At 35.9% G+C, this 12502-nt stretch overlaps 1 protein-coding gene across 50 annotated transcripts in view; it reads left to right on the forward strand.

Annotated features, from left to right (window-relative positions):
- The first annotated feature begins 3046 nt into the window (after nucleotides 1-3046).
- LOC127723104 (uncharacterized) overlaps nucleotides 3047-12502 on the forward strand; it is a 268798-nt gene continuing 259342 nt past the window's right edge. For 33 of the 50 annotated variants that reach the window (XM_052229577.1, XM_052229578.1, XM_052229579.1 and 30 more), the window contains exon 1: nucleotides 3047-3564. The gene's annotated coding sequence lies outside the window, so the exon portion shown is untranslated. The remainder of the gene's footprint in view (nucleotides 3565-12502) is intronic. The other 17 variants (XM_052229550.1, XM_052229554.1, XM_052229558.1 and 14 more) reach the window with 3 other exon arrangements.

Here is a 12502-nt window from a genome sequence, read left to right on the forward strand (position 1 = left end):
TATTTATATTTTGAACTTGTAAAATATTGACCTTATGACATTGTATGAAATTGTTAATTTATGTTTTTTTTAAAGCTAAATGACACCATTTAACTGTGACATCAATGTAGTGACATCAAAATGGAGATTTACCCAATTTTAATCAAATAAAAAAGGAACTTCAGGAACATTTTGGCTAAAGGAGAAGGTCCGGAAAGGGCCAATTTTGGCCTAAAATGTCAGGTACATCTGATGAAAGACTTTTGACATTTTTTAAACAATTAAGTGTCTACTTCAGTCGATTCAATTATTTTCTGTGAAAGATTTGAACTGATTTGGTCATTAAAGACGCTCAATTTCAAGCTTAAATGTGAAAAATCTATCAAATATGCCATAAAACGTCACTTTTCAGATGGTTTTTGTCAAAAATGTTAGTGGCCGCATTCGTGTTCAGTCTCAACCTTTATATATGTTATGTATTATCATCAAATACAACATACCTTTAAATATTGAGACTTAACACAAATGTGGCCACTTCCGTTTTAGACAAAAACCTCCTAAAAAATTAGCACAAGTGCTAAAATTGTGAAGATTTCAGTAATATTGCATGAATGAATGATGCTAATATCTGATGCATGTGCATTGTTTTGTCAAAAACAGCCCATATTTGTGTAATAGAAGTATTCTTCTTTCAATAAATAGCTAAAAGTTTATATTTTTAACAAATTTGTAAAACTGCTATATTTTGGGGCCAAAAAGGGGTCTTACTGGGCCTTCTCCTTTGATGAACAAGTGTTGTCCAAAACAATTTTTTGTGTCAGCAAATAGATTAAATACTAATATGAAAATAAGGTGATTGCCGAGACAACTCTCCACAAGAGACCAAATGACACAGAAATTAACAACTATAGGTCACTGTGCGGCCTTCAACAATGAGCAAAGCCCATACTGCATAGTCAGCTATACAAAAAACACAAATCCTGTGTTGACATCTTTTTGTCCGTAGGTTCTGCTCTATTATAATGAGTGCTATACTGTTTCTTAGCAACTTTGATAAAAATTGTCTGAAGTGAATTTATCATTTCTCCTAAGTTAAAAATTATAATGTCTTTAAAATGTTTGAATTGAAAGAGAAGGTGAATAATTCAGGAAATCAGAGAAATTGGAATAATGATAATCATGATAATGGAACTGGTGTAGGAAAATACCAGCTTTATTCAATGTTATTGAGGACCAAGAAAGTGGGAAAAGATGACCGTCATCTATTGAGGATCAATAACACAAGATCTACAGTCATTTGTTAACTACATATGTCCTTCTTGTCTGTACTCCAACCTATCGTCCATTCTGTATCAGGTGAAAGTTTTTGGCCAAAATAGTTTTTTAACATATTTGCCAAAATTAGAGGTTTGAACAAGATTTCATAATTAGCATAAAAATTTGCATACTTCAGTCTCGAGGCCCCAAAGTCTCTCGTAACTTGACATCCATGGAAATAGAAGTTGGGGTGCAGGAATCGGCGGGTCTCTGTGAGGGTTGTCCAGGTGTGAGAAAATGAAGGGTGGCGGGTGGGTGAGGATTGCATGGGTGAAGAGATAAATGACATGAATGAAGGGTGAACAAATTGACGCCAGATTTTTTGTGGATCCAGGAACTGTTAGTCGACTCTAGAAGCAGCAAGGCGGCGCATCCGTTCTGGACGGGCAGGTGTCCACAAGCCATGGCTTGTCGAGCAGGGCAGCCGTTGGACATTGGAGTAATCTCGGACTATAGCCTCTATTGTGCTCTTTCCAATAAATATTGAATTGAATTGAATTGAATAGTTCTCTGAGATTGGAAATGTTTATTTACTTTCTTGTATAAATGTGAACTTTTTAAAGTATATGCCAAATTAAGGCTTTTAACCCAGATTTAATTGTTCACTGAACATGGAAAAGTGATAGCCAAACCAGGACAAGGTGTCCACTCATATTCTTTCTTGTTAAATTTTATAAAAATAAAATACTATTTCTGTTTATAATCTTAATAAGCTATTGTAGATAGACAGAATTGTTAATAGCAAATATAACCAGATATCAAAATAAGTCACATTACGAAACTGTCAGATAAATGTTTTAAGGAGTTATTCTTTGGTGTGGGAATTTTCTTAACATACTACAATTTTCATCTTTTTTAATCATGTTAATTGTCTGGACAATTTTTCAATCTTTATGGCATTAGATGTGTTCTTCAAACTAGAAATGTACAATGTGTCTACACATCTCAAACTACTAACCCAATTTAAACAAAACTAGAAACAATTGATCCTGGCAGCAAAAATGCTCTGACATAAAATCTAGATCTACTGTGCAATTAAATCATTCAATTGTAAGATGATATATTTTTGCAGTTATTTCCCTTTAGTTATAATTTGTAGAAATTATTTTTTTTGGATATTATCTTACAATTAAACAATAATGTATGGAGAGAAACATTGATATATTCTATGATCACTGCTTTGGGGAGGGCCATATGATGTGGTAGGGGTGGGACTTGATGAATAATTTCTTTATTGTGACTTTCATGTAAGTAAATAATGTGACCCAGGCCTTGATTAGATTTGACTGTATATATTTGAAAATAAGAATTGTTTTATTTTGAGAAAAAATTTTTGAAGGAGAAATTGAAAAAAAAACTTTTGCCAGGTTACAATGTATTTGAGCCAGGCTTCTACTTTTCTTTCTTTTCAGTACGGTGTTTATTGAACTTACCTTTATGAATAATTTCATTCATTTTCTTTTAAAGTTCTGAAATGGGATGTCAGGGTTACAGATTTAGAGCCATGACAGGACCGAATATTGCTGTTTAAATTTTATTCTGAATATATTTTATTTATATTTTGCATTTAATATAAGATATAAATATTGTGTGGAGAATCACCTGTTATATCATAATATTTATTCTATTGATAATACAGGTAGCCATTTCAAGTGGAAAACAAACGAACAAATCCAAAATCAGATTAGCTGTTATAATCACACGGTAAACATTTATATATTTAAATACCAGATTTTGAAACAATATTCCCTGATAAAGCACAGATATGATTCAGCCGTTTATGGTTGTCTTTATAAAACGGTAACATTTTGTTTGTGAAATATGTGTATTGGCCATGTATAATGGAGAAATATCTTTGTCTTTGTATGGATGCTAACCTTCATGCTTGACTAAACAAGGTCCAGGTTGCTAACGTCTTTGAGATAATACGGATTAGGAAAAGACTTGGAAAATCTCCCGTCACTTAACAGTACAAAGATACCGAGTCATTTTGGCGATTTATTGATTTATTTGACTATTTAGTATTTTATCATACATTTGAATTATCGTGTCTTAAGGTTTTGTTTTTGGATATCTCTAAATTTTATTCCTGGATTAAGTTCGTGGATTACGTGATTTTCTCTCTCATAAATAAGGATTAGTATTTGTTGTTTTACTGTTGTACATCACATACAAATAGTGCTATAAGAAGGATATATATGTGTGAACAAATTAACTGTCACCTGTCAAATACTGCAATTTGATTTTCCAGAGTTTTAACCTTTTCAGGTAAGATTATCTTTTTGGTCATTATGGTCAGTTTATTTTAAAATTTCAATGCAAAATCAGTGACTTTTATAGTTTATTTGTTTTTATCTCAGATTTTCAACATTAATATTTAATAACATATACAACTAGATAGATGGTATATAAAATGAACTATTTTCTAGGAAGCATGTAAAGATCTATAGATTGTAACATGTAAAATCCTACACTGGTTTTCTAGGAAGCATGTAGCGATCTATACATTGCACCCATGTATAATCGTACACTGGAATGATTGTATTGTATGTGTTGTTTGGTTGCTCTCTCATTGACATATAACACACTTCATCTTTTATAGCTCACCTGGCCAAAAGGCCGTATATTTTATAAACTATGTATGATAGATAGAAAGAAACTTTTAAAAGCCAAAATGATCAACAAGTCAAGATTTTCTAATAAGACGGATGAGAAAAATCGTCAGTAGACTCCTTACTAAAGTTATTGCCCTTTAATGACGATTTTTCACCATTTTTTGCATTTTTGCCTTTTATTTTGAAAACTATAAATAAATTGCTAGATTGAAACATTATATTGCAAAAATGAACAGCAAAAATCTTTAGTTGACTCTTTTTTGGAGTTATTTCCCTTTAAAGTTGTTTTTACCATTTTTTGGAGTTTTTGCCATAGAATTCAGATTGAGAGAAACTAAGATTTATTTTAATAAGTTTGAGGAGCAGTATTATATAATGATTTTTGATGAAAGAAAAAAATTGATGGTTAGCCCATTCTTCTTTGTCAAAAATATATTATAAAAGTAATATGAAGGTACAGTCAGAAAAGAACTGAGAATAATTATGGTATTTTTATGGTAATAATAAATATTTGTGAATGCATATTAGGTTGCAATTAAATACTCAATTTGAATTTATTTTGCATTAATTAAAATTTTTCTTTAAGAAATGATTTAGAACATTGTAGAAATTAAAATGTAAAGGTGAATTTATTGATGTCTAGTTCTTAAAATTAAATTGAGTAGAATGACTAAAATATATAAATTTATCATACGTACATTATGAGATGTTTGTAAAATGTAAACAATTGTTTACTTAACAACTTTCCTTCGAATCTTTATTACAAAAAAACAAAAAAGCAATTGTAAACAGTTTTACAGGATACTGTAAAACATTTGTACTATACAGACATATTTTCAACGGTTGCTATCTTTTTTCAATTTTAACTATTTGACTGTTTTTTTCTCTCATGAAATTGCTTCCCCCCATATTTTTGGGCTGTCATAACCGATAAATGCTTATCTAGTGGCCATGGCTGCAGTGGTTGTTTGTGGCATTAACTATTTGTATTAAACTTCATATTTTTAAAGGTAGAAGAGTTCTTCGGTTTGTTTGTTCCTGCCGAGATGCACAATGGTTCTTCTTCACCATAATAACAGACTTCCCGGTGTCCTAACACTCCCTCTGTGTTTGGTTGGGGATTACCCTTTCCCTCTATTTGGTATCTGTTCACCTCTTTTTGGTATTTTTCACCTCTGGTATCTTTCGCCCCCTTTGGTATCTTTTGCCTCCCTTTGGCATCTTTTGCTTTTCTTTGGTATCTTTCACCTCTTTTTGGTATCTTTCGTCTCCCTTTGGTATTGTTCGCTCCTTTTTGGGATCATTCACCTCTCTTTGGTATATTTCACCTCTCTTTGGTATCTTTCACCTCTCTTTGGGATCATTCACCTCTCTTTGGTATCTTTCACCTCTCTTTGGGATCATTCACCTCTCTTTGGTATTTTTCACCTCTCTTTGGTATCTTTCACCTCTCTTTGGTATCTTTCACCTCTCTTTGGTTTCTTCGCCTCCCTTTGGCATCTTTCACTTTTCTTTTATATCTTTTACCTCTCTTTGGTATCTTTCGTCTCCCTTTGGTATTGTTCGCTTCTTTTTGGGATCATTCACCTATCTTTGGTATATTTCGCCTCTCTATGATATCTTTCGTCTCCCTTTGGTATTGTTCGCTCCTTTTTGGGACCATTCACCTCTCTTTGGTATTTTTCACCTCTCTTAAAAGACTTTGGTATCTTTCACCTCTCTTTGGGATCATTCACCTCTCTTTGGTATCTTTCACCTCTCTTTCGGATCATTCACCTCTCTTTGGTATTTTTCACCTCTCTTTGGTATCTTTTACCTCTCTTTGGTATCTTCGCCTCCCTTTGGCATCTTTCGCTTCTCTTTGGTATCTTTCACCTCCATTTGGTATCTTTTGCCTCCCTTTGGTATCTGTTCACCTCTCTTTGGTATCTTTGGCCTCTCTGGTATCTTTCGCCTCCCTTTGGTATCTTTTACCTCTCTTTGGTATCTTCGCCTCCCTTTGGCATCTTTCACTTCTCTTTGGTATCTTTCACCTCCCTTTGGTATCTTTCGCCTCCCTTTGGTATCTTTGCCTCCCTTTGGTATCTTTCTCTTCTCTTTGGTATCTTTCACATCTCTTTGGTATCTTTCGCCTCCCTTTGGTATCTTTCACCTCCCTTTGGTATCTTTCGCTACTCTTTGGTATCTTTGGCCTCTTTCACCTCCCTTTGGTATCTTTCACCTCCCTTTGGTATCTTTCGCTACTCTTTGGTATCTTTCGCCTCCCTTTGGTATCTTTCGCCTCCCTTTGGTATCTTTCGCCTCCCTTTGGCATCTTTCGCTTTTCTTTGGTATCTTTCGCCTCTCTTTGGTATCTTTCGTCTCCCTTTGGTATTGTTCGCTTCTCTTTGGTATCTTTGGCCTCTCTTAGGTATCTGTGGCCTCTCTTTGGTATCTTTCTCTTCTCTTTGGTATCTTTTACCTCTCTTTGGTATCTTTTGCCTCTCTATGGTATCTTTCACCTCTCTTTTGATTCACTTCAACAATTCTGTAGTATTGAACAAAACTCAATTACAACAGCCCCTAAATTAAGTACCATATATCTGTATTGAAGAGTATTAGACAATCAATGGCTAACACCAACAGCCCCTTATATTAAATACCTAATATATTTCACTATAACCTGTATTGGAGAGTATTAGACAATCTATGGGTAACACCAACAGCCCCCTAAATTAAATACCATATATATTTCACTATAACCTGTATTGAAGAGTATTAGACAATCAATGGCTAACACCAACAGCCCCCTAAATTAAATACCTAATATATTTCACTATAACCTGTATTGAAGATTATTAGGCAATCAATGGCCAACACCAACAGCCCCCTAAATTAAATACCTAATATATTTCACTATAACCTGTATTGTAGAGTATTAGACAATCTATGGGTAACACCAACAGCCCCTAAATTAAATATTTAATATATCTCACTTTAACCTGTATTGGAGAGTAACCAATCTATTACACTAAATAAACATCGTACTTTAATCACAGTTAGTGATTGCCATGTCTGTAACACTATTCTCTCAGGCTGAAAAATTGCAGGAAGTTTGAAAGTTTATCACATTTGAACATACAACCATAAATAATTGAGTCTATTATCAAAGAAAATGATGTGGTATCTATGTTATATATGATGATTAAGGACTGTTTAGTATTATGTATTTTATTGCTGTTTACACCAGATTGATATAACAAGCAGTTTATATAATCAGTGACATAAGTACCTCTCCACACATTCTTGGGGACAATACAAGGTTTATTGAGTTGCACCAAAGTTTCCGGGGGGTTTTACCATTGAAACTAAGAATTTATATGAAGTATTTATGGTATTAACTTTAATGTAGGATAGGACTATAAAATGCACTGTCATTTATTATGGACTGCCTGTAAACATCAATAGAGTCAAATTTAAAATTATGTTCATTTTCAGATACACTATGAGTCCTTACCTCTTGATAAATATATCTGACTGCTGCTTGAAATGAATTCATTCCTTGCACCAATACTCCTAGGCTACGGAGTAGTAAATTCCTTGCACCAATACTCCTAGGCTACAGACTAGTAAATTTCTTGCACCAATACTCCTAGGCTACGGAGTAGTAAATTCCTTGCACAAATACTAGGCTACCGAGTAGTAAATTCCTTGCACTAGTACTCCAAGGCTACAGACTAGTAAATTCCTTGCACCAATACTCCTAGGCTACAAACTAGTAAATTCCTTGTTCCAATACTTCTAGGCTATAGACTAGGTCATTCCTTGCACCAATGCTCCTAGGCTACGGAGTAGTAAATTCCTTGCACCTGTACTCCGAGGCTACAGACTAGTAAATTCCTTGCACCAATACTCCTAGGCTACAGACTAGTAAATTCCTTGCACCAATACTGATATGCTACAGACTAGTAAATTCCTTGCACCAATACTCCTAGGCTACGGACTAGTAAATTCCTTGCACTAATTCTCGTAGGCTACAGACTAGGTCATTCCTTGCACAAATACTCCTAGGCTACAGACTAGTAAATTCCTTGCACCAGTACTCCTAGGCTACGGAGTAGTAAATTCCTTGCACCAATACTCCTAGGCTACAGACTAAGGTCATTCCTTGCACCAATACTTGTAGGCTACAGACTAGTAAATTCCTTGCACCAATACTTCTAGGCTATAGACTAGGTCATTCCTTGCACCAATACTCCTAGGCTACGGAGAAGTTAATTCCTTGCACCAGTACTCTTAGGCTACAGACTAGTAAATTCCTTGCACCAATACTCCTAGGCTACAGACTAGTAAATTCCTAGCACCAATACTGATATGCTACAGACTAGTAAATTCCTTGCACCAATACTCCTAGGCTAAGGAGTAGTAAATTCCTTGCACCAATACTCCTAGGCTACAGACTAGTAAATTCCTTGCACCAATACTCCTAGGCTAAGGAGTAGTAAATTCCTTGCACCAATACTCTTAGGCTACAGACTAGTAAATTCCTTGCACCAATACTCCTAGGCTACGGACTAGTAAATTCCTTGCACTAATTCTCGTAGGCTACAGACTAGGTCATTCCTTGCACAAATACTCCTAGGCTACAGACTAGTAAATTCCTTGCACCAGTACTCCTAGGCTACGGAGTAGTAAATTCCTTGCACCAATACTCCTAGGCTACAGACTAAGGTCATTCCTTGCACCAATACTTGTAGGCTACAGACTAGTAAATTCCTTGCACCAATACTTCTAGGCTATAGACTAGGTCATTCCTTGCACCAATACTCCTAGGCTACGGAGAAGTTAATTCCTTGCACCAGTACTCTTAGGCTACAGACTAGTAAATTCCTTGCACCAATACTCCTAGGCTACAGACTAGTAAATTCCTAGCACCAATACTGATATGCTACAGACTAGTAAATTCCTTGCACCAATACTCCTAGGCTAAGGAGTAGTAAATTCCTTGCACCAATACTCCTAGGCTACAGACTAGTAAATTCCTTGCACCAATACTCCTAGGCTAAGGAGTAGTAAATTCCTTGCACCAATACTCCTAGGCTACAGACTAGTAAATTCCTTGCACCAATACTTCTAGGCTATAGACTAGGTCATTCCTTGCACCAATACTCCTAGGCTACGGAGTAGTAAATTCCTTGCACCATTACTCTTAGGCTACAGACTAGTAAATTCCTTGCACCAATACTCCTAGGCTACAGACTAGTAAATTCCTAGCACCAATACTGATATGCTACAGACTAGTAAATTCCTTGCACCAATACTCCTAGGCTACGGACTGGTAAATTCCTTGCACTAATTCTTGAAGGCTACAGACTAGGTCATTCCTTGCACAAATACTCCTAGGCTACGGAGTAGTAAATTCCTTGCACCAATACTCCTAGGCTACAGACTAAGGTCATTCCTTGCACCAATACTTGTAGACTACAGACTAGTATATTCCTTGCACCAATACTTCTAGGCTATAGACTTGGTCATTCCTTGCACCAATACTCGTAGGCTACGGAGTAGTAAATTCCTTGCACCAGTACTCCTAGGCTACAGACTAGTAAGTTCCTTGCACCAATACTGATATGCTACAGACTAGTAAATTCCTTGCACTAATACTCCTAGGCTAAGGAGTAGTAAATTCCTTGCACCAATACTCCTAGGCTACAGACTAAGGTCATTCCTTGCACCAATACTTGTAGACTACAGACTAGTATATTCCTTGCACCAATACTTCTAGGCTATAGACTTGGTCATTCCTTGCACCAATACTCGTAGGCTACGGAGTAGTAAATTCCTTGCACCAGTACTCCTAGGCTACAGACTAGTAAGTTCCTTGCACCAATACTGATATGCTACAGACTAGTAAATTCCTTGCACTAATTCTCGTAGGCTACAGACTAGGTCATTTCTAGCACCAATACTTGTAGGCTACTGACTAGTAAATTCCTTGCACCAATACTTCTAGGCTATAGACTAGTAAATTCCTTGCACCAATACTCCTAGGCTACAGACTAGTAAATTCCTTGCACCAATACTGATATGCTACGGAGTAGTAAATTCCTTGCACCAATACTCCTAGGCTTAGGAGTAGTAAATTCCTTGCACCAATACTCCTAGGCTACAGACTAGTAAATTCCTTGCACCAATACTTCTAGGCTATAGACTAGGTCATTCCTTGCACCAATACTCCTAGGCTACGGAGTAGTTAATTCCTTGCACCAATACTCCTAGGCTACAGACTAAGGTCATTCCTTGCACCAATACTTGTAGGCTACAGACTAGTAAATTCCTTGCACCAATACTTCTAGGCTATAGACTAGGTCATTCCTTGCACCAATACTCGTAGACTACGGAGTAGTAAATTCCTTGCACCAGTACTCCTAGGCTACAGACTAGTAAATTCCTTGCACCAATACTCCTAGGCTACAGACTAGTAAATTCCTTGCACCAATACTAATATGCTACAGACTAGTAAATTCCTTGCACTAATACTCCTAGGCTAAGGAGTAGTAAATTCCTTGCACCAATATTCCTAGGCCACGGACTAGTAAATTCCTTGCACTAATTCTCGTAGGCTGCAGACTAGGTCATTTCTTGCACCAATACTTGTAGGCTACTGACTAGTAAATTCATTACACCAATACTGATATGCTACGGACTAGTAAATTCCTTGCACCAATACTCCTAGGCTACGGCGTAGTAAATTCCTTGCACCAATACTTAAGCTTCTAGGCTACAGACTAGGTAATTCCTTGCACCAATACTCCTAGGCTACAGACTAGGTCATTCCTTGCACCAATACTCCTGGGCTACAGACTAGGTCATTCCTTGCACCAATACTTAAGCTCTTAGGCTACAGACTAGGTAATTCCTTGCACCAATTCTCTTAGGCTACAGACTAGGTCATTCCTTGCACCAATAATCTTAGGCTACAGACTAGGTCATTCCTTGCACCAATACTGTCTGTCTGAGATTTGCTACACATTTTTCTTGTGAACTACAACTCTGAGCTTCCTGAGATTTAATTGGAAGCTTTATGTGAGCATGCTTTAGGATGCTATTTCATGTTCAATACTCATGATCTTCAGTTGAATGAAAACTAATATATATATAAAATAAAACATAATGGCCATGCAGAAAATTTTCATCAAATTATTGTTAGGAAGTATTGACCATGCTGTATTGTATTAGGAAGTATTGACCATGCTGTACTGTATTAGGAAGTATTGACCATGCTGTACTGTATTAGGAAGTATTGACCATGCTGTACTGTATTAGGAAGTATTGACCATACTGTACTGTATTAGGAAGTATTGACCAGGCTGTACTGTATTAGGAAGTATTAACCATGCTGTACTGTTTTCACATATCTATTGCTCATCAGCTTCCAGCTTCCAGTTTTCTGATTACTTATACTGGGTATGCAATAGTTCACAGTTCATCTTATTAATCATGTGACAGTAACTGAAAGAAAGGGTTAAGGTTAGGATAAAGGTTATGCCAAATCCTTTGACATAATGGTTATAATGATGCCACTCCCTTTGACATAAAGGTGTGAATGATGCCACATACTTTGACATTAGGGTGTGAATGATGCCACATCCTTTGACATAATGGTGTGAATGATGCCACAACCTTTGACATTATTGTGTGAATAATGCCACATCCTTTGACATTAGGGTGTGAATGATGCATCAGTCTTTGACAGAATGGTGTGAATGATGCCACATTCTTTGACAATGGTGCAAATGATGCCACTTCCTTAGATATAATGGTGTGAATGATGCCACATGCTGTGAAAGATGCCACTTCCTTTGACATGAAAGTGTGACTGATGTCTGTCACAACCTTTGACATAATGGTGTGAATGATGCCACAGTCTGACATGCTGTGAAAGAGGCCACTTCCTTTGACGAGGGTATGACTGATGCCACAACCTTTGGCATAATGGTGTGAATGATGCCACGACCTTTGACATAATGGTGAAAATGATGCCACATCCTTTGACTTAATTGTGTATCATGCCACATCCTTTCACATAATGGTGAAAATGATGCCACATCCTTTGACATAATGGTGTGTATCATGCCACATCCTCTGACATAATGGTGTGAATGTGATGCCTCAGACTCACAAGTTTAATGTCATTAATGATGGACGCCACTGCTATAAAGACAGGTCTTAATTATTTCTCTTTACAAGTTTCAGTTTATCTTTTGCTATGAAGAGAATAAAATCCTGTTTGAATTAAATGATTTTTTAACTTCAATCAGTAATTTATTTTATTCATGAAATATTTTGTCCCATGATTTGTTTTAAAATTGAATTGAGCATTTTGAGTCTGTTATACAAAATCCTTGTTAGTTACTTGATCATGTTGATATAATAATAAAAGTAGGAATTTAAATCACCAATAAAACATCAATAATGAAAGTTTGTAATTATCTGCTCAGAGGTTATTTAAAGACAAATTAGATTCCATTAAAATATATTGCCACCAATTGTTGATTAAAAAATCTTTGTATTATATTCCGAGCTTTGATCTGCTGACCATTCTATGATTT

Source organism: Mytilus californianus, unplaced genomic scaffold (genome assembly GCF_021869535.1).
Source record: "Mytilus californianus isolate M0D057914Y unplaced genomic scaffold, xbMytCali1.0.p SCAF_13, whole genome shotgun sequence".
Classification (NCBI taxonomy): Eukaryota; Metazoa; Mollusca; class Bivalvia; order Mytilida; family Mytilidae; genus Mytilus; species Mytilus californianus.